This window comes from Salvelinus namaycush, chromosome 5 (genome assembly GCF_016432855.1).
Source record: "Salvelinus namaycush isolate Seneca chromosome 5, SaNama_1.0, whole genome shotgun sequence".
Lineage (NCBI taxonomy): Eukaryota > Metazoa > Chordata > Actinopteri > Salmoniformes > Salmonidae > Salvelinus > Salvelinus namaycush.
This window is the reverse complement of record NC_052311.1, coordinates 3,491,909-3,513,276: the sequence shown is the minus strand read 5'-3', so window position 1 is coordinate 3,513,276 and position 21,368 is coordinate 3,491,909. Positions and strand designations below refer to the sequence as shown.

Below are 21,368 nucleotides of genomic sequence, written 5' to 3'. Positions count from 1 at the left end.
AGACATGCAAAGCCTTCCATTCAGTGCCTCCAGCTGGCCCATTGTTTCCTCTGTCCTTGAGTGTCACTCTACTGTAAATTATCTTGCAGGGAGGCTGGTTAGGGAAGGAACTGCCATTTTTTTTATTCAGATGGTGAAACCAAAGGTAACATTTACAATAATGAGTTAATGAGTCTTATCTGTAGCACTCTATAACGTGTCTATATTAGGTCAGACATCACATTAGAGTCATCTTTAAAAGCCTTGTCCACACATGGTGGAGTGACCCCAAGCATTTTTTAGCAAAGACACTACATTGCAGTCCAGATATACACTGAGTGGACAAACCATTAGAAACACCTTCCTAATATTGAGTTGCACCCCCTTTAGCCCTTAGAACAGTCTCAATTCATCGGGGCATGGACTCAAAAGGTGTCGAAAGCATTCCACAGAGATGCTGGCACACAGTTCTGTAAAGTTGGCTGGATTTCCTTTGGTTGCTGGACCATTTTTGATAGACACAGGAAAACCAGCAGGTACTACAAGCATACCCCATTCAAAGGCACTTTAATATTTTGTCTTGCCCATTCACCCTCTGAATGGCACACATACACAATCCATGTCTCAGTTGTCTCAAGGCTTAAAAATGCGTCTTTAACCACCTGTCTCCTCTCCTTCACTCTACACTGATTGAAGTGGATTTAACTAGTGACATCAATAAGGGATCATAGCTTTCACCTGGATTCACCTGGTCAGTCTATGCCATGGAAAGAGCAAGCGTTCCTAATGTTTTGTCCACTCAGTGTATATGAAACGTGAGTGTGTGGTGTCGAGCACCCAACCGTCATGGAATATTAAACAATGCCTCAGAGGAGAGGATTTCCTGGTTAGAGACTCAACACACTGTCTGCGTGATAGATTGCTGACAGATTTCCCAGTGTACACCACTTCAAAGAGGATAAAATGAGGCATGAATTTCAATACAAACAACCCTGAGCTCCTCTTGCTCTGCCTCTCCACTGGCGTTCACAGATGGCGGCTGATTCCAGACGTAGTAGCCTAGAGTACCAGACAGTATTTGCCACAAGACAACAACAACAAAAAAACATTGTCCAGAGCACACAAAAAAAAAGCTCTCTAAATAAAATGTTGTATTCCTCTTTCCTCTTTACTATTATCATGTATGTCTAATACAGTTCCCTGTCAAAGATTATGTTCATCCTCATGCTTAATGCATTTAAGCAGAAAATGGTTCTCAGTTTTCAAAGAAAAATCTTGTAATTCTTGTTTATCCGTATGACAACCTAAAATGACAAAACATGGAGGAAAAAGCAATCTAGGACTGACAAATCAGACTAAACCTTACAGCACCTAGGACGAGGTTACAGTGCACTGCGTTCTAGGCTTGCAGTTATTAAGTCAATCCTGAAATGACACAAGATACAAATGTGTACCGAGAACACGATGTAGTTGTCTTCGAGATAATTACATCAGTGGTTAAGGAATAACCGGTGCGTTTCTACAATCCTCCACCAAAACAAACCCCATCTCATTATTATATGAGTCCAGGATACTCGGGATAGTCTATATTTAAGCAACAATGCACGAGGGGGTGTGGTATATGGCCAATATACCACGGCTAAGGGCTGTTCTTACACACGACGCATCGCAGAGTACCTGGACACAGCCCTTAGCCGTGGTATATTGGCCATATATCACAAACCCAGAGGGGCCTTACTGCTATTATAAACTGGTTACCAACGTAACTAGAACAGTAAAAACAAATGTTTTGTCATACCCGTGGTATATGTCAGCCAATCAGCATTCAGGGCTGGAACCACCCAGTTTATAATGCTTCTTTAGATAATGGTTAAACATGGAACAAACCGTGCTGCTCAGATTCCTAGCCGTGGTAACACCTCATTTCCTCAACAGAATTGTTTTTAATGAAAACAACAATCTCGACTGTAGAGCCACTCCACATCTTAGAGAGGGAGAGAGAGGGAACACACTCCTCTCTGTCGTTGCCACTGATTTGATTGTTGTACACACACAAAGGTAAGAAAGCTGCAGCAATGAGGATGATTGAATTATTCAGTTTGGCAGAGATTTGGCAGCAATTGTGTGGAGTGCCTTGAGTAGGGAGAAACACAGACAGAAAGGAAGGGGAGAGATTTGCGAGTAGAAGGAGAGAGAGAAAGAGAGCTGGAGAGAGAGAAAGACAGCTAGAGAGAGAGACGGAGATAGAGAGACAGAGAGAGAGACAGAGATAGAGAGAGAGAGAGAGAGAGAGAGAAAGAAAGAAAGAGAGAGAGAGAGGGAGAGAAAGAGAGCTAGAGAGAGAGACAGAGAGAGAGACAGAGAGAGACAGCGAGAGAGAAAGAAAGAGGGAGAGAGAGAGACAGACAGAGAGAGAGAGACAGCGAAAGAGAGAGAGAGAGAGAGAAAGAGAGAGAGACAGAGACAGCGGGAGAGAAAGAAAGAGGGAGAGAGAGAGGAAGAGAGAGAGACAGATCGAGACAGAGAGAGACAGCGAGAGAGAAAGAAAGAGGGAGAGAGAGAGGGAGAGAGAGAGAAAGAGAGCTAGAGAGAGAGACAGAGATAGAGAGACAGAAAGAGAGAAAGAAAGAGAGAGAGAGAGAGAGACAGCGAGAGAGAAAGAGGGAGAGAGACAGAGAGAGAAAGAAAGAGGGAGAGAGAGTGGGAGGGAGAGAGAGACAGAGAGAGAGGGAGAGAGAGAGGGAGAGAGAGAGACAGACAGAGAGAGAGATGGAGAGAGAGACAGAGAGGGAGGGAGAGAGAGAGAGAGAGAGAGAGAGAGAGAGAGAGAGAGAGAGAGAGAGAGAGAGAGAGAGAGAGAGAGAGAGAGAGAGAGAGAGAGAGGGAGAGAGAGAGAGGGAGAGAGAGAGAGGGAGGGAGAGAGAGATAGACAGAGAGAGAGAGACAGAGAGAGAGACAGAGACAGAGACAGAGCGAGAGAGACAGAGAGAGAGACAGAGAGAGAGACAGAGCGAGAGAAACAGAGACAGAGAGAGAGAGAGAGAGAGAGAGAGCAGAGAGCAGAGAGAGAGAGAGAGCAGAGAGAGAGAGCAGAGAGAGAGACAGGGAGAGAGAGCAGAGAGAGAGAGAGAGACAGAGAGAGAGACAGAGAGAGAGAGAGAGAGAGAGAGAGAGAGAGAGAGAGAGAGAGCAGAGAGCAGAGAGCAGAGAGAGAGAGCAGAGAGAGAGAGCAGAGAGAGAGAGCAGAGAGAGAGAGAGAGAGAGCAGAGAGAGAGAGAGAGAGAGACAGGGAGAGAGAGCAGAGAGAGAGAGAGAGACAGAGAGTGAGCAGAGAGAGAGAGAGAGAGAGAGCAGAGAGAGAGAGAGAGAGAGAGAGAGAGAGAGACAGGGAGAGAGAGACAGGGAGAGAGACAGACAGAGAGAGAGAGCATCCTCTAGTTTCCTGCTCCGTTAGAGAGCCCCATGCGTAGCCCAGTACCGACCATCAGCAGTGATGTAGCAACATCATTCTCCAGAGTTAACACTCTGCTAATTTCCTCTATGCTCCTGACACATAGAACAATGAAAGCTTTATGAGTAGAACTAAAAAACTGAAAGAGATTTACATTTGAAGTCGGAAGTTGACATACACTTAGTTTGGAGTCATTAAAATTCGTTTTTCAACCACTCCACAAATTTCTTGTGAACAAACTATAGTTTTGGCAAGTTGGTTAGGACATCTACTTTGCTCATGACACAAGTAATTTTTCCAACAATTGTTTACAGACAGATTATTTCACTTATAATTGACTGTATCACAATTCCAGTGGGTCAGAAGTTTACATACACTAAGTTGACTGTGCCTTTAAACAGCTTGGATCATTCCAGAAAATGATGTCATGGCTTTAGAAGCTTTTGATAGTCTAATTGACATCATTTGAGTCAATTGGAGGTGTACCTGTGGATGTATTTCAAGGCCTACCTTCAAACTCAGTACCTCTTTGCTTGACATCATGGGAAAATCAAAAGAAATCAAAAGAATGATGCTGGAGGAAACAGGTACAAAAGTATCTATATCCACAGTAAAACGAGTCCTATATCGACATAACCTGAAAGGCCACTCAGCAAGGAAGGGGCCACTGCTCCAAAACCACCATAAAAAATTTAAGGACAACAAAGTCAAGGTATTGGAGTGGCCATCACAAACTCCTGACCTCAATCCTATAGAACATTTGTGGGCAGAAATGAAAAAGTGTGTGCGAGCAAGGAGGCCTACAAACCTGACTTAGTTACACCAGCTCTGTCAGGAGGAATGGGACAAAATTCACCCAACTTATTGTGGGAAGCTTGTGGAAGGCTACCCGAAACGTTTGATCCAAGTTAAACAATTTAAAGGCAATGCTATCAAATAATAATTGAGTGTATGTAAACTTCTGACCCACTGGGAATGTGATGAAAGAAATAAAAGCTGAAATAAATCATTCTCTCTACTATTATTCTGACATTTCACATTCTTAAAATAAAGTGGTGATCCTAACTGATCTAAGACAGAGAATTCTAACTTGGATTAAATGTCAGGAATTGTGATGAACTGAGTTTAAATGTATTTGGCTAAGGTGTATGTAAACTTCGGACTTCAACTGTACATCCACTACATCCAACTGACTACGTGTTGATGAAAAGCTGAGAAAAATTAGAAATCCAAGATAATTATTTACAGGTGTAATTGGGTTGAAAGCCCTTTAAAATCGAGGAAAACTTGAAACTGAGCCCTGGCTGGTCTGCAAACTATCCCTAGGCAAATGGAACATGACAGACAACATGATCTTATGAAAGCTTGTAAATCAATGCTAATGTGAAGAAATATTGGTTTTCTGTATTGATAGCAGCATCTCACTAATGTAGAACTGATTTATGCAGGAATATGGTAGTATAGCGTTACAGATATCAGAAGGGGGGCGATTGACCAAGCTAGTCTGATTGCAGATATTAGCGTTTTTGAAGGTTGTATGGACTAATCATGTCATCTTTCACTGGCCCCTCGATTATGACAAACACAACATTATATGATCGATTAGAGTGTATTTTTGGCAGATCTATCTCTGCTTGATTAAGCAGTAGGAGTAATATCAGATTGTACAAGAGAACATACACTCACTGTATCACATTTTATTCACAATTAGCATTGTAGAAACATGTAGAGTATGTGTTCACGTCCAAGAAGGGCTTAGCTATATCCTAGTAGAATTATCATGTATATGTGTGTGTGTGTTTGTGCACGTGCATGTGTGTGTGTGTGTATGCATGTGTATGTGCGTATGGACAAGTCAGTGCATTATGTGTAATCCAACTTACAATATATGTCCAGCTTCCTGGGCTGTTAGATGAAATCTTACACGAGGCCAGGTGCTCAGGAATCATGAATCAATACATCAGTGACAGGCTGTAATACAACCAGCAGACAACCTAAAGTCATTTCTACAAGATGATAAAAATCACTGAGAATGTTCTCAAAAAGGCATCTGCCTGGAATCACAAACACCTTTTTAGAAAAGACTCTAGAATCCGAATTGTATATTACTTTTCATCAACTGGATAAGTCTGCAATCAAAACGGTAAGTAAAAGCTCTTCCCTTTCTGTTGCTTTACATACAGTGACGCGTGAAATTAATAGCGAATCCAGCCATAATACTTCATCTTTCATACCCAAAATGTAAAAGACATTAATTTAAAAAAATCTAACTCATACGGGCTTCCTCACATTTTTTACTTCCTATGTTTAAATTAGAGCATACTGCTAATGACAATGAGGATGTCTGACTGTTTACGTTGCATTCTTGTTGTTATATTTAGATTTATTCTTGCCTTTTCTATTACTTTTCCCTATTACCCAACCTAATTCAAGTCTGCAAACTTTAATATGGAAGTCTAAAAGGGTAAATGGTAGCTTTTTTATGTTTTACTTTATTTATTTCACAATACCTTAAAGTATAACTGACAGCATTGTTTGCCTTGTTTTCACAAAAGTCCCGTTTGCATATTTTCCATCATAACTTCTGATTAAAACTGTTTCCCGAATGAGAGATGGATATCTAAACTGTTTAATCATTTCTTCCCGCTAGTCGAGTTATGTTGTTGCAAGAATAATTGGACACACAATTATTATTTGTGTGTCCAACTAACCATTCTAGCAACACGGAAGTGATGAAGGGCATTTGGCCCGTCGTTGACCTAGACAGTACAATGTAGAATAACAAAACAGAAAATGTACTAATCATCGTATAGATGATCTCAAGGTTATTTTTATTCTTAATGGGATTCTATTATAAGTAGAGGAAATTAAGGACAGACAGACAGACAGTATAATATCATGAAGGACAGACAGACAGTATAATATAATGAAGGAAGGACAGACATAATAATATATTGAAGGACAGACAGACAGTATAATATAATGAAGGAAGGACAGACAGTATAATATAATGAAGGAAAGACAGACAGAATAATATAATGAAGGACAGACAGACAGACAGGTTAATATAATGAAGGAAGGACAGACAGTTTAATATAATGAAGGACAGACAGACAGTATAATATAATGAAGGAAGGACAGACAGACAGTATAATATAATGAAGGAAGGACAGACAGACAGTATAATATAATGAAGGAATGACAGACAGTATAATATAATGAAGGACAGACAGACAGTATAATATAATGAAGGAAGGACAGACAGACAGTAAAATATAATGAAGGAAAGACAGACAGTATAATATAATGAAGGACAGACAGACAGTTTAATATAATGAAGGAAGGACAGACAGTATAATATAATGAAGGAAGGACAGACAGTATAACATAACGAAGGACAGACAGACAGTATAATATAATGAAGTAAAGACAGACAGTATAATATAATGAAGGAAGGACAGACAGTATAATATAATGAAGGAAGGACAGACAGTATAGTATAATGAAGGAAGGACAGACAGTATAATATAATGAAGGACAGACAGACAGTATAATATAATGAAGGAAGGACAGACAGACAGTATAATATAATGAAGGAAAGACAGACAGACAGTATAATATAATGAAGGAAGGACAGACAGACAGACAGTATAATATAATGAAGGACAGACAGACAGTATAATATAATGAAGGAAGGACAGACAGTATAATATAATGAAGGAAAGACAGACAGACAGTATCATATAATGAAGTAAAGACAGACAGTATAATATAATGAAGGAAGGACAGACAGTATAATATAATGAAGGAAGGACAGACAGTATAATATAATGAAGGAAAGACAGACAGTATAATATAATGAAGGAAAGACAGACAGTATAATATAATGAAGGAAGGACAGACAGACAGTATAATATCATGAAGGAAGTACAGACAGTATGATAAAATGAAGGAAGAACAGACAGACAGTATAATATAATGAAGAAGGACAGACAGTATAATATAATGAAGGAAGGACAGACAGACAGTATAATATCATGAAGGAAGTACAGACAGTATGATAAAATGAAGGAAGGACAGACAGACAGTATAATATAATGAAGAAGGACAGACAGTATAATATAATGAAGGAAGGAAGGACAGACAGTATAATATAATGAAGGAAGGACAGACAGACAGTATAATATAATGAAGGAAAGACACAGACAGTATAACATAATAAAGGAAAGAAGGACAGACAGTTTAATATAATGAAGGAAGGACAGACAGACAGTTTAATATAAAGAAGGAAGGACAGACAGTATATTATAATGAAGGACAGACAGACAGTATAATATAATGAAGGAACGAAGGACAGACAGTTTAATATAATGAAGGACAGACAGACAGTATAATATAATGAAGGAAGGACAGACAGTATAATATAATGAAGGAAGGACAGACAGACAGTATAATATAAAGAAGGAAGGACAGACAGTTTAATATAATGAAGGAAGGACAGACAGACAGTATAATATAATGAAGGAAAGACACAGACAGTATAACATAATAAAGGAAAGAAGGACAGACAGTTTAATATAATGAAGGAAGGACAGACAGACAGTTTAATATAAAGAAGGAAGGACAGACAGTATATTATAATGAAGGACAGACAGACAGTATAATATAATGAAGGAACGAAGGACAGACAGTTTAATATAATGAAGGACAGACAGACAGTATAATATAATGAAGGAAGGACAGACAGTATAATATAATGAAGGAAGGACAGACAGTATAATATAATGAAGGAAGGACAGACAGTATAATATAATGAAGGAAGGACAGACAGACAGTATAATATAAAGAAGGAAGGACAGACAGTTTAATATAATGCAATGAGAAGGTCCAACGTCCTGATTAATAAGAAGAGTCATGGGAAATGTGCAATACAATGCAAAAAGACTTTAATAAATTCCAGAAGCTCACACATACATAAACAAAACATTTATATACAGTTTTTCTTCACATAATTGGCAAATCAAAGTTAATTACAAAGAGTAGGTAAGGAGCATATTGTACTTCACATTGAATAAAAGTGGGGTTGGTATTTCATCGTCACCTGTCTCCCGTACAACAGAAGCTGTCTTGTCTCATGTATTCATGTATGTTTTTTTCTCTTTTCTCCCAAAGATCGGGTACATCTAATGATGATTGCAGTGCTAAGATGCTCTGTATAGTTCACACTGTGGTTCTACTCAGTAGTGTTACATTTGATACCATAATTACACCCGGTACCTTCTCCAGAAACGATTTGAATCATTAGGAAGGTATCGTATATGTGACATACATACTGTGCATACAGCCTCGTCTACCAAAGCAGTCTCTTTATAAGACAACCATTAAACATCATGACTATTGACAACAGTGCTAACCAAACCAAGCTGTTTATTAGTGTAGTATTGAAGATAGTAATTAAGATCAGGACGTAACAACGATGAATGACTCCAAGTGTTTTACACAATGCAGTAGAGGCATATATTTGTGTGGATACCAAACCAGAACCAAAAGACCCTTCTCTCTTCCTAATGTCACCTTATTGCTGTTAATATATTGAATCCTGCTGAATGTTGCTTGCGCTACATCTACCCGTGTCGGTGTCCAATGTTTATCCCTCCTAATTTCAATTGAATAAATCATGCGTCAATATAAATTAGTGCACAAAAAAAAACTAGTTTGCATTAGTTATTTTTTTTGGCTTTAGACCAACCAAGTGGTATCAACGAACTGCCTGAGTTTTACCATTTGGAATAATCATTTAAAAATTTGTAACAATATATCTCACAGGTTAGATCGGCTGTGACTTGTGGAGCTGTCTCGCTGACTCCGATACGCTAAGGTTAAACCATGGTGCTCTACTGTGAAGCTGTCTGACTCTAACTGACGGGGCGGCAGGTAGCCTAGTGGTTAGAGCGTTGGACAAGTAACCGATAGGTTTGCAAGATCGAATCCCAGAGCTGACAATCTGTCGTTCTGCCCCTGAACAAGGCAGTTAACCCACTGTTCCTAGGCTGTCATTGAAAATAAGAATTTGTTCTTAACTGACTTGCCTAGTTAAATACAGGTACAAAAAACATGGTGCTCTACTGTGAAGCTGTCTAACTGACTCTAGTACACTAAGGTTAAACCATGATGCTCTACTGTGAAGCTGTCTACCTGACTCTAGTACACTAAGGTTAAACCATGATGCTCTACTGTGAAGCTGTCTACCTGACTCTAGTACACTAAGGTTAAACCATGATGCTCTACTGTGAAGCTGTCTAACTGACTCTAGTACACTAAGGTTAAACCACGGTCCTCTTTTATGAACAAAGCCTTTCGGTCCCTTGTGGTTGTGGCTCAAAATATTGATCTCCTCTCTATTATGAGGTACAATTCCCTACTGTCCTACGGTGACAATCAGTAGACAATGTGGTGTTCCAGTCCAGTGGGCCAACCACTAGCCACACTCGTCAGTACTTACACTAGCTGTGGTGTTCCAGTCCAGTGGGCCATACATATTAACACTAGCCACTCTCCTCACTACTAACAGTAACCGTGGCACTGTAATTGTATGGGATGATACGAGGCGATCATTGACATAAAGGTACATGGTGACATGGGCAGAACAGTCACATAGTAGGCCCATTTGCTGTAGGCCCATTAGCAGTAGACCAATATGCATTAAGTCCATTTGCATTAGGCCAAGATTGCAGCATCATACATTACCAGTCACTATATCCATGAGCCCAAAAAATAGTGAATTCAATGGATTCAAAAGCAAGTGACATAAAACAACCTCCTGGTACACTCTTAGAAAAAAAGGGTGCTATCTAGTACATTAAAGGGTTCTTCAGCTGTCCCCACAGGAGAACCCTTTGAAGAACCCTTTTTGGTTCCAGGTAGAACCCTTTTGAGTTCCATGTAGGAGCCTTTCCACAGAGGGTTCTACATGGAATCCAGAAGAGTTCTAACTGGAACCAAAACGGGTTCTACCTGGAACCAAGAAAGGTTCTCCTATGGGAACAGCCTACGGAACCCCTATTTCTAAGAGTGTAGGTTAAACTTTACTCAAACAGAATCAATAAATATAAACATAGTCAACTCTGTGATAAATATACATACATATAAACATACTTTACAGAATACAGTACAGAATAACTATTCATTGTTTTTACAGGGCGGTAGATCATAATGTGTGTCATCATCTAGGAGATAGATACGAGATAAGTGATGGTATAGGGTTTCTGTAAAGTATTTCAAACCCTCCTACAGGATTCACAAGTAGAACTTTGTCAAGTTTCAGGCAGGCAACAACGTGTCTTCATTTCGGTGAAAATTATTCAAGTAATACTTCTTTTTTTTTCGCCCACAAAAAAAATAAAAACAAATTAACATATTCCTTTTGATGGTTGGTGTTTTGAGGCTGTAGAGACTGTATAGTATGAGATCCACCTCTTCATCTGTGCCTTCCTCACTCTCTCTCTCTCTCTCCCTCTCTCTTTCTCTCTCTAGGTACTGGCAGCTAGAGATTGATTTTTATCCTGTGGCAGCGAGTTGTACCTGAGCCACAGAGTGTGTCATAGAGTGGTGGTTTCAGTCCCGTCTCCTGTAATATAGAGAGACAGACAGATATAGGGAGATTGAAGTTACAATATAATCCAGCTCTTAGAAATCTAATCTGAGGTAGCTGTTAAACTCTATTACACTCGAACAATGAATACAAATCTCTAGATCATTTGTATTCAATTTTTTTTTTTTTTTTTAAAAAGCATTCTTCAAGACACACCTGACAATCAGGTATAATTTTGCCAGATGAAAGTCCTTGAAGAATGGTACATGTGAGCATAAGCTTGTGCATTTTACTGTGATTATCAGAGCATGCAATTCTATTCAACTGATTTAGCTCCAAATGTGTAATTACATCCACCACCCTACTGCAACACTTCGTTTAACCCTGAAAACAGCATTTTGACTCATACTTTTAAACCTTACTCTGGCACCCTACAGTAGGTCCTCTTGATAGGTACACGTCTGACATTCACTAGGTCTGCCCCCAAAACTACAAAAGACACATCTGCCGATATCTGGATGATCATGTTGAATCTGATCTTGCACTGCTGCTTACGTTAGGCCTACCTACAGTGTGCATATTGATTATAGAAGCACTGACTTTTGTGAGAGAAAAAAAATTTTGCACGTGAAATTTCATGTGAAATCATGTGATTTTTTCTATATGTGAAATCATGTGATTTTTTTCTATATGTGAAATCATGTGATTTTTTCTATATGTGAAATCATGTGATTTTTTCTATATGTGAAATCATGTGATTTTCTGTAAGGGTTAGCTATAACACTTAGCTAGAGTGATTGTTTTTAGGAATATATTGTAAATTACAACAACAACATAATCACATCTGCAATCCTTTCAAATGTTTATGTTCTGAGATCATAAGTTAAATGGTAATATCTGTGTACAGTATGTTAAGTAGGAGTATGTTAATAGGACCTGCTAGCTAAGAAAATACACAAATCACAGGAGGTTGGGTCTGACATCAACAACTGACCTGGTACGCACTATGGCCCTGTGGAATATGGGACAAACAAAAGAGCATATTGGCCTTTTTGCTGTTGCATATTCATACCCGTGTCTGAGATCACTCAGCCAGCCAGGGAGGTTGCTCACTTGATCTGCCACAACTAAAGCACAGATGGAGACAGAGGTTTCCCGCACGTCACTGGGAGGGATTGACCTCTAAAACTTACCGGCTGAGAACAGGTAGGATAGACAGAGATAAAAGAAAAGGCAGATATGAGGGAGGGAATAAAAGAGAGAAGGGAAGCTAGGGAGAGAGGAAAAGAGGCTATGGTGCACTGAGCAGCATTGGATCCCACCAAACAGATCTCTTAGGATATTACGATACCATATGGTGCCATAAATATGTAGTCTCTGAAGTATTTTTGACAAGCTTTCCTCTTTAGTGCCTACATCCATCTGACCTTCATCTGTAAATCTCCTGTGTCCCCTATTGGGATTCAATGATCGTTTGCTGTTATATCCGTTATCCTCTAGCTGCTTTAGGTAAGAGGTCAATGGAAGAAGCACGCATAAGGAACTAAATCACTGTCTTTCACTTTCATGAACAAATAAAAACATCACAATCTGCTTTATCCTGTATTTTGGACTTTTTGTATTACAGGTTTATGCTCAGACAGATTGAGCGGTGTCAACTTGCCATATGCTGCTTTTGTTAAGGCCAGGCTGACTTGAACGGATCACAATTGTGAATTCTACACTCGACAAAACATTTTCATTTCACGAGATAAAGAAAAACATGAATGTTAATATTCTAGGGAGCATTTATCTGAATTTATCTGAACTGTATCAATGTTAAAAAGAGGAATCTATTGGAGCGAGAGTTTACAGACAAGTCAAAACTAGGAAGTTGTAGCCAGTGTTGTCAGTCATTGGCTGTCAGAGGTCCAATAATATTAAAGACCTAGTGACAGCCAAGGATATTTAGGTATACCTGATATAATCTTAACAATCCTAAAGGACATTGACTTCTTTCCTCTTTTATCTATTATCTTCTCCCGAAACCTAATTACAGAGATTTTAATCATATTGTATTATGAGTGATTAACCCTTTTATTCATTTAATTAGCCTTTTGAGCTCCAGATTCTCACCAGACCCTGATTTACTTCACGTATAGGATTTGAATAAGCACACTTAGCTGTCACATCTAATGCCAACAGGGAGGCCCTACTTTTCAAACGCTCCAGGTGACAGGAGATTACAATAGAGATAATAGATATACCATCACCCTGACATCTCTAAGGTGGCGCTGGTCTTTCAGTTTGAACAACGCTGTCCCACTTTAGACCAAAAGCATGTGTTTGACAGAATCTGACCAAATATTATGACCAATAATTACCCCATAAGTAACAGAAAAGTGATTAAACTCGCAATGCCTGACTCATAATTACCCCATAAGAAACAAATAATGATTTGATTCAACTCGCAAAGCCTTTTTCAGATTAGCAAGCCCTGAAATACACAAGATAGAATATACTGATGGAACGGTTGATACGGCACATTACAAGGACGGAGGAGAACGTTGACTTAGTCATCAACCCATTCATATTCAGATTAGTTTAAAGGAGAAATATTTCTCACTGACGAACAACATCAGTGACATGGAATATTTGAAATACACCATTAATGTCGCCCCCCCCCAAACACAAAAGAATACATCAGAATTGTAAAACATTGGTTAAATATTTGTGCATAATTTAAGGGGATATTTCAAGGCAGGGCATAACAAGTATGAGTGCAAAGCCATTCTGACAACTTGACAGGGAGCATTACAAACCCAAGTGAATTATATGTTCCTTAGTACGCTGTACTGGCTACACAAGTAGGCTTACGTATAATGTCCCATGGCAGTGTTGCTTTTAAATGGGTTTTAAATAAAAGGTGGGTGGGGAAAATGAATATTTGCTCTGTGTGGGTGTCTCTTCAAACGTCTACATACATAACGCAGCAGTGGATAGTGGTCCTGTGTCAAGGTTGTGGGTTCGATTCCCACACGGGGAACAGAACAGAAAAAAGTATAAAACTGTATGCACTCACTACTGTAAAATGTTCTCGTTAAAGAGTTTCTGTTAAATGACTATAAATGTTAAATGATAGACAATGCATGTGTAAGAACTATGCTACAAGGTATTTGAAAGGATTGCCACAATGAAGTCAATATAAAAACTCAAGATTGACGAGTACAAAATTCCCAAAATATCACTCTTCATCAAATAAAACATTTTAAAGACGTATGATGAAACTACACCAGAATGTGTTATTTTAGATGTGAGCAATAATCATGAAAACAAGTATATATACAAAGCAGTAAAAGAAAAAACATTAAAAACTACAAACTAATTCCAGGACAATACTATTGTATTGGGCATCTATAATGCAAATGTATTTTACTTTACAAACTCCCTTGCTGCAGGTGATTCTCTGATCCACCTCTACCCAGACGACACCATTCTGTATACGTCTGGCCCTTCTTTGGACACTGTGTTAACAACCCTTCAGACGAGCTTCAATGCCATACAACTCTCCTTCCGTGGCCTCCAATTGCTCTTAAATGGAAGTAAAACTAAATGCATGCTCTTCAACCGATCGCTACCAGCACCTGCCCGCCCATCCAGCATCACTACTCTGGACGGTTCTGACATAGAATATGTGGACAACTACAAATACCTATGTGTCTGGTTAGACTGTAAACTCTCCTTCCAGACTCACATTAAGCATCTCCAATCCAAAAATAAATCTAGAATCGGCTTCCTAATATCGCAAAAAAGCATCCTTCACTCATGCTGCCAAACATACCCTCGTAAAACTGACCATCCTACCGATCCTCGACTTCGGCGATGTCATCTACAAAATAGCCTCCAACACTCTACTCAACAAATTGGATGCAGTCTATCACAGTGCCATCCGTTTTGTCACCAAAGCCCCATATACTACCCACCACTGCGACCTGTACGCTCTCGTTGGCTGGCCCTCGCTTCATACTCGTCGCCAAACCCACTGGCTCCAGGTCATCTACAAATCTTTGCTAGGTAAAGCCCCCTCTTATCTCAGCTCTGGTCACCATAGCAGCACCCACCCGTAGCACACGCTCCAGCAGGTATATCTCACTGGTCACCCCCAAAGCCAATTCTTCCTTTGGCCGCCTTTCCTTCCAGTACTCTGCTGTCAATGACTGGAACGCACTGAAAAAATAGCTGAAGCTGGAGACTCATATCTCCCTCACTAGCTTTAAGCACCAGCTGTCAGAGCAGCTCACAGATCACTGCACCTGTACATAGCGCATCTGTAAATAGCCCATCCAACTACCTCATCTCCATACTGTATTTATTTATTTATCTTGCTCCTTTGCACCCCAGTATCTCTACTTGCACATTCATCTTCTGTACATCTATCACTCCAGTGTTTAATTGCTATATCGTAATTACCTTGCCACTATGGCCTATTTATTGCCTTATCCCCCTTATCTTACCTCATTTGCACACACTGTATATAGGCTTTTTCTACTGTATTATTGACTGTATGTTTGTTTACTCCATGTGTAACTCTGTGTTGTTGTATTGTGTCGAACTGCTTTGCTGTATTCTTGGCCAGGTCGCAGTTGTAAATGAGAACTTGTTCTCAACTAGTTTACCTGGATAAATAAAGGTGAAAATAAATAAATAAAATACTGTATGAATGAATCCCATGTTATGACCTTGTTTCCAAAATGTCTAAACTGTACAATAATACCCTCTCCTCAGACTAAACAGATGATGTATAATGGCGTAGTTAAAGTATCTATACCACACCATAACGACAACCAATGATGAACCCTAACCTATATCAATACTGTATCTATACCACACCATAACGACAACCAATGATGAACCCTAACCTATATCAATACTGTATCTATACCACACCATAACGACAACCAATGACGAACCCTAACCTATATCAATACTGTATCTATACCATACCAACCACCTACTATCTAACTACATGTATGTATTGCTTTTTACACCATTCAAAAATGCAATTAAAGATTCTAATGAATTGGTTAAAAAGCTTTTACTGACACACTCTAGGTACCCCCTCGTCTTATTGGTTCCAAGCCCCGTCAAGCTACTCACTCCTCCTATTGGTCCCAAGCCTCGTCAAGCTACCACCTCCTCCTTTTGGTTCCAAGCCCCGTCTAGCTACCTCCTCTTTCTATTGGTTCCAAGCCTACATCTAGCTACCTCCCCTTTCTATTGGTCCCAAGCCTCCATCTAGCTACATTCTCTTTCTATTGGTCCCAAGCCACCATCTAAATCCCTCCACTTTCTATTGGTCCCAAGCCTCCATCTAGATCCCCCTCCTCCTATTGGTAACAAGCCTCCATCTAGCTACCTCCTCTTTCTATTGGTTCCAAGCCCCGTCTAGCTCCATCTCCTCTTATTGGTCCCAAGCCTCAAATCGAGCTACCCCCTCCTGCTATTTGTCCAAAGCCTCCATTTAGCTACCCCCTCCTCCTACTGCACGCAAGCCTCCATCTAGCTACCTCCTCTTTCCATTGGTCTCAAGCCTCCATCTAGCTAACTCCACTTTCTATTGGTTCAAATCCTCCATTTAGCTACCTCCACTTTCTATTGGTCCCAAGCCTCCATCTAGCTACCTCCTCTTTCCATTTGTCCCAAGCCTCCATCTAGCTACCTCAAATTATTTTGGTCCCAAGCCTCCATCTAGCTACCTCCTCTTTCCATTTGTCCCAAGCCTCCATCTAGCTACCTCAAATTATTTTGGTCCCAAGCCTCCATCTAGCTACCTCCTCATTCTATGGGTCCCAACCCTCAATCTAGCTAACGCCTTTTCTATTGGTCCAAAGCCTACAACAAGCTACCTCCTCTTTCTATTGGTCCCAAGCCTCAATCTAGCTAACTCCACTTTCTATTGGTCCAAATCCTCCATTTAGTTACCTCCACTTTCTATTGGTCCCAAGCCTCCATCTAGCTACCTCAAATTATTTTGGTCCCAAGCCTCCATCTAGCTACCTCCTCTTTCCATTTGTCCCAAGCCTCCATCTAGCTACCTCAAATTATTTTGGTCCCAAGCCTCCATCTAGCTACCTCCTCATTCTATGGGTCCCAACCCTCAATCTAGCTACCTCCTCTTTCTATTGGTCCCAAGCCTCCATCTAGACACCCCCTCATCCTATTGGTTCCAAGCCTACATCTAAATCCCTCCTCTTTCTATTGGTCCAAATCCTCCATTTAGCTAGCCCCTCCTGCTATTGGTCCCAAGCCACCATCTAGCTATCTCCTCTTTCTATTGGTCCCAAGCTTCAATATAGCTACCTCCTCTTTCTATTGGTCCCAAGCCTCCATCTAGCTACCGACTCTTTCTATTGGTTCAAAGCCTCCATCAGCTACCTCCTCTTTCTATTGGTCCCAAGCCTCCATCTAGCTACCGACTCTTTCTATTGGTTCAAAGCCTCCATCAGCTACCACCTCTTTCTATTGGTCCAAAGCCCCCATCAAGCTACCTCCTCTTTATATTGGTCCCACGCCTCCATCTAGCTACCCCCATCTAGCTACCCCCTCCTCCTATTGGTCCCATGCCTCCATCTTGCTACCCCCTTGCCCTATTGGTCCCAAGCCTCCATCTAGCTACCGCCATCTAGCTACCTCCTCTTCCTATTGGTCCCAAGCCTCCATCTAGCTACCCCCATCTAGCTACCTCCTCTTCCTATTGGTCCCAAGCCTCCATCTAGCTACCCCCATCTAGCTACCTCCTCTTCCTATTGGTCCCAAGCCTCCATCTAGCTACCCCCATCTAGCTACCCCCTTGCCCTATTCGTCCCAAGTCTCCATTTAGCTACCCCCATCTAGCTACCTCCTCTTCCTATTGGTCCCAAGCCTCAATCTAGATACCCCCTTGTCCTATTGGCCCCAAGCATCCATCTAGCTACCTCCTTTCTATTGGTCCCAAGCCTGAATCAAGCTACCTGCTCTTTAAACTGGTCCCAAGCCTCCATCTAGCTTCCGTCTCTTTCTATTAGTCCCAAGCCTCTATTTAGCTACCTCCTCCTCTTATTGGTCCCAAGCCTCCATCTAGCTCCACCTTGCCTCCATCTAGCTATCTCCTTCTCCTATTGGTCCCAAGCCTCCATATAGCTACCTCAAATTATTTTGGTCCCAAGCCTCCATCTAGCTACCTCCTCTTTCCATTTGTCCCAAGCCTCCATCTAGCTACCTCAAATTATTTTGGTCCCAAGCCTCCATCTAGCTACCTCCTCATTCTATGGGTCCCAACCCTCAATCTAGCTACCTCCTCTTTCTATTGGTCCCAAGCCTCCATCTAGACACCCCCTCATCCTATTGGTTCCAAGCCTACATCTAAATCCCTCCTCTTTCTATTGGTCCAAATCCTCCATTTAGCTAGCCCCTCCTGCTATTGGTCCCAAGCCACCATCTAGCTATCTCCTCTTTCTATTGGTCCCAAGCTTCAATATAGCTACCTCCTCTTTCTATTGGTCCCAAGCCTCCATCTAGCTACCGACTCTTTCTATTGGTTCAAAGCCTCCATCAGCTACCTCCTCTTTCTATTGGTCCCAAGCCTCCATCTAGCTACCGACTCTTTCTATTGGTTCAAAGCCTCCATCAGCTACCACCTCTTTCTATTGGTCCAAAGCCCCCATCAAGCTACCTCCTCTTTATATTGGTCCCACGCCTCCATCTAGCTACCCCCATCTAGCTACCCCCTCCTCCTATTGGTCCCATGCATCCATCTTGCTACCCCCTTGCCCTATTGGTCCCAAGCCTCCATCTAGCTACCCCCATCTAGCTACCTCCTCTTCCTATTGGTCCCAAGCCTCCATCTAGCTACCCCCATCTAGCTACCTCCTCTTCCTATTGGTCCCAAGCCTCCATCTAGCTACCCCCATCTAGCTACCTCCTCTTCCTATTGGTCCCAAGCCTCCATCTAGCTACCCCCATCTAGCTACCCCCTTGCCCTATTCGTCCCAAGTCTCCATTTAGCTACCCCCATCTAGCTACCTCCTCTTCCTATTGGTCCCAAGCCTCAATCTAGATACCCCCTTGTCCTATTGGCCCCAAGCATCCATCTAGCTACCTCCTTTCTATTGGTCCCAAGCCTGAATCAAGCTACCTGCTCTTTAAACTGGTCCCAAGCCTCCATCTAGCTTCCGTCTCTTTCTATTAGTCCCAAGCCTCTATTTAGCTACCTCCTCCTCTTATTGGTCCCAAGCCTCCATCTAGCTCCACCTTGCCTCCATCTAGCTATCTCCTTCTCCTATTGGTCCCAAGCCTCCATATAGCTACCTCCTCTTTCTATTGGTCTCAAGTCTCCATCTAGCTTGCCCCTCCTCTCATTGGTTCCAAGCCTCCATCTAAATCCCTCCTCTTTCTATTGATCCCAAGCCTCCATCTAGCTACTTCCTCCTGCTATTGGTCCCAATCCTCCATATACCTACACCCTCTTCCTATTGGTCCCAAGCCTCTATCTAGCTACCTCCTCTTTCTATTGGTCCCAAGCCTCCATCTAGCTACACCCTTGTCCTATTGATCCCAAGTCTACATCTAGCTTCCTGCTCCTGCTATTGGTCCCAAGCCTCCATCTAGCTACACCGTCTTTCTATTGGTCACAAGCCTCCATCTAGTTACCTCCTCTTTCTATTGGTCCCAAGCCACCATCTAAATCCCTCCACTTTCTATTGGTCCCAAGGCTCCATTTATCGACCTCCTCTTTCTATTGGTCCCTAGCTTCCATCTTGCTATCTCCTCTTGCTATTGGTTCCAAGCCTCTATCTTTACCTTGATCTTAGTGACCCACCATACTGTTGCACTATCATTCTCCATCCCATAGAGCTCCGCCCCACTCTGTTCTGCTTCGCCCCACTCTGCTCTGCCCCACCCTTCTCCGTCCCTCTCTGCTCTGCTCCGCCCCTCTCTGCTCTGCTCCGCCCCTCTCTGCTCTGCTCCGCCCCTCTCTGCTCTGCTCCGTCCCTCTCTGCTCTGCTCCGTCCCTCTCTGCTCTGCTCCGTCCCTCTCTGCTCTGCTCCGTCCCTCTCTGCTCTGCTCCGCCCCTCTCTGCTCTGCTCCGCCCCTCTCTGCTCTGCTCCGCCCCACTCTGCTCTGCTCCGCCCCACTCTGCTCTGCTCCGCCCCTCTCTGCTCTGCTCCGTCCCTCTCTGCTCTGCTCCGCCCCACTCTGCTCTGCTCCATCCCTCTCTGCTCTGCCCCTCTCTGCTCTGCTCCACCCCACTCTGCTCTGCTCCGCCCCACTCTGCTCTGCTCCGTCCCTCTCTGCTCTGCTCCGCCCCTCTCTGCTCCGCCCCTCATGCTCCGCCCCTCTCTACTCTGCTCCGCCCCTCTCTGCTCTGCTCCGCCCCTCTCTGCTCTGCTCCGCCCCACTCTGCTCTGCTCCAGCCCGCTCTTCTTTGCACCGCTCTTCTTTGCACCGCCCCACTCTGCTCTGCTCTGCCCCACTCTGCTCATCCCCTCTTTGCTCCGCCCCACTCTGCTCTGCTCCACCCCTCTTACCTCTGATGTACATATATTTTCCTGGGCTGCTGTTATATTTTAGGGCACTTCGCATTTGGCACATATCTTAGGGAATCATATGCCTCAGACCAAACCCTAGCATTCAAATGAGCCTTGCTTTTGCCTTTTGCTTTGCTCTCTCCCTCACACTCACAAAGCCTTCAGAGCCTCCACAGTAAAGACGCCACTTAATATCTCCAGCACGCAACCAATATCTGGGATTATTTAATGAGGTCTTATTATTCTGTAGTGTAGTGGCACTCTTGGGGGATACATGTCCTACTATTTCAGTGGAAAGTGAACAGCCGATTAAACCCAACGTTTATCTGTTAAGCTGATGACTGTCAAATCAAAGACTCTGTTTGGTTTTCTCTGTCTGTCAGACATGTTAGTTTTTTTCAGGTGTGTCAATCAAAAAAGCTTAGAGCTGCTTTAATCCATTGGTCCTCAGCAAATACAGCTGTGCAGAGTTCAATTAGTAGCGTGGCTGACTTGATTCTCCCCCAAGCATGCTATTACTCTGCCACCAGCCTTTCTCACTTAAGATTCTCATTTAACACTGGTTCCCACCATTCCACTGCCTCCATTATACTTTTAAGTGGAACATTAACCCAAATAAGGTTAAAGTTTTTTTTTAAGACATATAGTACAAGATAGCAAAGGGAGGTATAATCTGTCTTTGTTTTTTTCCTCTTTCTGGGAAGTAAAGATAGATTTCATTTGGTTGAAGTTTCTTGGCCAGACTTCAGTTAACTACTTCCTCTCTGAGGTATTCTTCCTCAATATTCAATGCTGATGACAT

The 21,368-nt window shown here is 41.9% G+C and overlaps 1 protein-coding gene across 1 annotated transcript in view; it reads right to left on the bottom strand.

The window, feature by feature from the left end:
• The window catches only part of LOC120048903 (protocadherin-11 X-linked-like), a 41,357-nt gene that overhangs the window by 1,850 nt on the left and 18,139 nt on the right, over positions 1-21,368 (bottom strand). The window lies entirely within an intron of this gene.